The sequence below is a fragment of the Triticum urartu genome, chromosome 3 (genome assembly GCF_003073215.2).
Source record: "Triticum urartu cultivar G1812 chromosome 3, Tu2.1, whole genome shotgun sequence".
Lineage (NCBI taxonomy): Eukaryota > Viridiplantae > Streptophyta > Magnoliopsida > Poales > Poaceae > Triticum > Triticum urartu.
This window is the reverse complement of record NC_053024.1, coordinates 367,265,378-367,270,771: the sequence shown is the minus strand read 5'-3', so window position 1 is coordinate 367,270,771 and position 5,394 is coordinate 367,265,378.

Sequence of the window (5,394 nt, the reverse complement as noted above, 5' to 3'; positions counted from 1 at the left end):
CGGCAAGCATGACGCCCTCTGCGCGGCCCCCCTTCCTCTGCTACTCCTCCTTCTTCTCTGCTGCGTCTCCGTCGCCGCACCACCAGAGCTGCTGCTTCCCCGCGACCTCGAGCCCCAAGCACCACCTCGTCACCCTGCTTCGTTCGGCCGCCGCGTCGCCATGCTCCAGCACCGCTTCGAGCTCGTCTTCCTCGACCTCCAGGCCATCCGGAGTCCCTCGCCGCTGCGGCATGGCCCAGCCTAGACATCCACCTCGCCATGCTCTTGCTTCCTCTCCAGCGTGCCAGCCCAGCCTTCGACCTCCCCTGCAGCTCTCACCGCCATGCCGAGTCCTGCTGCTGCTGTTGCTTCGCTGTAGAGCTCCGCCACGTCAAGTACCCCTGATTTCAAGGAACAGGACGGGGTACCGTGCCTGCGTTGACTTCCTTGTCACAAGCCTCCATGCGGCTTCGTCGTTCTCCTGAGGTCCTTGTGCTACTTCTTTTCAGACCATCAAGACCTGCAAGGTCAACTACAGGGACACCACGTATCACGACACACGGATGCCCGAACGAGTACCACGACAGACCGCCCAGTACCCCTTCGAATCCTTCTAGACTGTCAAGTGAACAACTACCATCGCTCCAAGATCCGAACGGCTACGACGACATGAACATCTACGGAATGCTTGCGACTACACGATGAACCGCCAAGGCCGGGCACAGCTCTTGTACCACTACTATCACCAAGTACCACGACGACCGAAGCATAGTACCTCTACGTTTGCCATGTACATCGACCGTCACCGAAGACCCGTGTAGCACTAATGCCAAGTTCCCCTACCGTCACCCTCGGAAACATCGAATGCGTCAAGTCGTTCTCCGATACGTGTACCACTACTTCCTCTACCGTCGCGAGAACGTCTACTTCCTCTACTTTGCACCGACTCGTTCCGCCTCGAAATGCACCCTTGGAAGGTATAACTGTTGGACCAACGACCATGGACAAATGCATGTTGTATGTGATGTCCGCGTTTGCACCGTGTCCGAGTTGTCATTACACGTCTCCCCTCGTTTGCCATGCCGTCGACCCGTCACTACAAAAAATACACTTCCGTGATGATACGTGTTTGTCACAGTAGGTCGCGTTTTCTGTCATGCATTTACATCCATGACAAATTTATGACAGAATCAAGATAGTCATACCTGTGAGGTCGTAGAAGTGTTCCATGACATTGCCAAAATTATCATCACGGAAGTGTCCACTTCCATGACGATAAATCGCGCATCACAGAAGTGCTTTCGTCAAGGGTGACCGACACGTGGCATCCACCGTAACGGAACGCCGTTAAGCTATCGGGTCAGATTTTGGATCCGATAACCCGTTAATAGCCACGACCAATGTTGATTTTCCACATGTAAAATTCTCATTGGCTGACAGATCCACGCGTCAGCTCCGCGTTGGCACATGTGTCACTCCTCCAACGGTCGAGATGGGCCTATGATATGTTGACATGTGGACCGGCCCAAAAGTGGCCCACGAAGAGTAAATGGGCCGGCCCAACCGAAGGCCCATAAGATTTAGCGGACCATAATGGGCCGACCCAGCTAAAGGCCCACAAAATTTAGCGGACCATAATGGGCCGGCCCAGCTAAAGGCCCACACGATTTTGCAGACCATAATGGGCCAGCCCAGCTAAAGGCCCACAAGATTTTGTGGACCACAATGGGCCGGCCCAGCTAAAGGCCCACTAGATTCTGCCGACCATAATGGGCCGGCCCAGCTAAAGGCCCAACATTCTCTATCAAATCGACCCATCAACGGCCTGTCCTAAAGTTGTCATCAACGCGGCCCATGGTCACTTCTGGCCCGTTAACAGTCCGCTAAGTAATTGGGCCGAATTATGACCCGGTGTATTTCTGGCCTGTTATAGGTCTGGCTTCATTTGGGCCCATTTACAGGCCATCAAAACTTTCAGCCCATAAACGACCATGAAGGATTTGGGTCATATTCGGCCATGTCTGACATTCGGCCTGTTAGAGGCCCGCTATAGCTTTGGGCCACTTTCGACCTGTTGTCATTTTCGGCCTGTTAACGCCGGACGTAAACCATGGGCCATATGTGGACCAACGTCATATCGGGCCCATTAACAGCCCATATAAAAATGACGATAATCTAGCCCGACCGAAGTTCTGGCCTGTTAAAGGCCCGTGTATTAGGTCGGCGCATTTACGGCCCGTCCGAATTTCGGCCTGTTATAGTCCAGTGGGTTATTTGGCACAATCAGGGCCTAATCTCACTTTCGATCTATTAAAGCCCCATGTATTTTATGGGCTCGAGATATTTACACCTGTAAACGGCCTATTTTTACTGAGGGCCCAAATTATGTTTAGGCCTGTTAAAGGCCCACTATGGGCACAGGCCTACCAGAAAAATATGAAAGCTTATGCTGATTTAGGCCCAGATATTTTTAGTGGGCTACATGCCAATTTCGGCCCATAATCCTTTTTAGCCCAATTAGAATGGGCCCGACGAATGTTGGCATGTTGGGCTCCTACGAAGCTTTAGGCCGAATACATTATTAAGATAAACCTACACTATACAAAAATAGCGTCGTAATTACTGCAGCCTGAGGCAGCATCATAAATGTTGTATCACAACAAAATAAATTCCAACCATACAACAAAAGGCCTGTTGGCATAAAGTTTACAGTCCTTCCAGATAAAAGCACCATCAAATGTATAGAAGCACAGATCATTTGACCTAAGTGCTAATGTTTCAGGCTGTAGAATCTGATGGAGCAGCACGATCTCCACCTTTTTTCCGCCATTGCTCTTGAACAACGAAGCAAATGTCTAATAGTCTGGTTTCAAAACCATTCATATCTTGACGACATTTCTCAACCACTATTCTTGTTTCCGAAGCAACGTCCACTAGGGATTGAACTTGTGTCTGGAGCACAGATATATCACTCTGTCTAGCAGGAAGATTTTGTTCAGTAGGCGATTTGAACGAGGTTACCTTGACAACCAACCCAGAATTACGCAGGAAGGTGCTTTTTGCACTGTTAGTGGAGAGATACCGACGCACTGCAGCAGGAGGTGACATTGTGCCTGTAGTAGCCTCGTCACCTTCAGGTGGTTGTGGCTGTTCAATCATTTGTTCCATAGCTTCTTGAAAGTTTGAACTTGTAGATTAGTGTACCAGATAAGTTACTAATGAGACAAAAACAAACAAAGTAGGTTAAACATTTATACATAACTTATTTTGGTGAACTACTGTAATACATTAGCATGTATTGTAGTGCCAACTACATAATAAAATCACTTTCGGAACATATGTCCATGTAGCATGCCTACTGTATTGTCTATTTCCTCACATTCGTTGACATCTAAGGATAAAGAGGCATGGTTTAAAGTAGGATGAACGTAGTATGACATCATTCATATCATGGGCAAATAGATATAAAACAAACATGCTATTTTATCATTGTGTGCGTACGTGAACATAACAACTAGATTACAGATCAAGACCAAAAGAATATCCTTCATCTCTTTTAAAACATGTAAGGTGAAATGATACGTTAAGACAACTGTGAATAAAAGTGAACAGAGTAACTGACATTGGCTGCAAACCAAGTAGTTAAATGAACACATCACAGTACCAATCAGTTCAAGGCAGGAGGAGTAAGGACTTACAACAGTGGCTTGAACTGGTGTGCTCATGCCCTTCATCTTGCTGGTGTGGCAATCCTTGAAGATTTGCACTGCATTCGGTTCAAGTTCTTTTTGGTCCGCACGGGATTTCCTCTGTATTTGGAACAAGTCAATATAGATACGATAATATGGCACAAAAAAGAAGGAAGTAGCAGGTATTTACAAGAGCCTCGCAGTGTGCAATATAGCTATGAGATCATGTGGTCTGTTGGAATTTCACTTTAGAACGGTTGGTTTTGTTCTTCAAACAGTTAGCCTAGAAGAAGATACACTTGTAAGGCACATACATAAATACAAGTTCAATATGTGGTATGATCAAACAGATATAGCCTACCTGATACTTTGGATCAGACCAGTGTTTAACGAGGGCTGTCTAGTCTTCATCTGTAATATATTCCACTGGAGATGTTTGGGCGATTTCATTGTTAGCCTTGCCTTCAAAGTGAGATTTTCTAAGGTGGTACCGATAATGTCGCAGAGTAGACTGAAAAACATGAGTGCATGCTTGTCTAGTTGCATCATCTTTCGGATCCAACTTGAACCTCATCTGTTGAAAAAATAATGTAAGTCTTATTAGGAGGAAGCTAGAAAGTATGGGACAGAGCAAGACAATATTACTAATTGCGATGAATAACATTACTTACGGATAAATGGTCAAGGAAGGTGTTAAACTGGGTATTGTCTTTCTCATTCCTGTACTGGATCCACGTTGGGAGGATATGTGCATGACACCTAACGGCAACGGCTGCCTCTGATACTAACTTGGCTGACTCTGTAGCATCACGTGGCCTTTTTAAACCTGCCTCAAAATGGATCTCCATTCTTCCTCATTTAGATTTTGTTAATCTGTCAAGCATTATCCCTGATGTCTGTTTCCGCTTGCACCGTGGTGCTAGTTCAACAACGAATATGGAAAGTGTTAGTGTACATCAAACTATGAGAGTACATATAAAGGAGCATGCAACTGCAACTTGACTCGGTCAGGTACCGTCTTGGTGTTGATGCTCATGAGGTTCATCTGATCTTGCCAAGTCCTGTTGTGTCAGTAGTGCTTTGGAAGTAGTGTTAGGTGTGAAGGCAGCTTGGGAACTGGCCAGTTCTGGAGCAAACGAACGAGTAACTGGTTGAGATGCTGGTACAGTTGAAGCGGATGCTGCAGCTGGTGGAGCAGGTGATACTGTGTTTGTAGATTTAGCCGGTGGACTTGGACCTTCTACTACACTATAAGTACCAGCAGAATCTCGACGGCAAAACCTTTTCCGTTTCACCCAACGAGTAACAGCACTCCCTACTATATTATTTTCCTTGCTCTTTTTTGACTTTGCCATGTCAAGCTGTACCCACAACACAAAAGAATAAAATCACTCTTCGGAACTCATTGATGCATGATACAGACAAGCAATACTTTGATGTAAGACAACCGTATGAGGATGGAATATGTAAGAAAAACAGGACGGCATGACATATTCACAGCTACGATGTGCAAACTAAGCAGAAGGATTTTCAAGAAAATAGAAGTAATGCAAGCTAGACACCATATGAAAGATGCAACCAATATTACTCTGCCAAGTTAAAAGTGTCTTGTCATAAGTGGCAATTCGAAAAATTAGAACCAGTACAACATAGAAATCAATGCAAGATGCAACCACTATCAAACTGCCATGTTAGAAGCGTCCAATCATGAGTGACTGATGCAGGA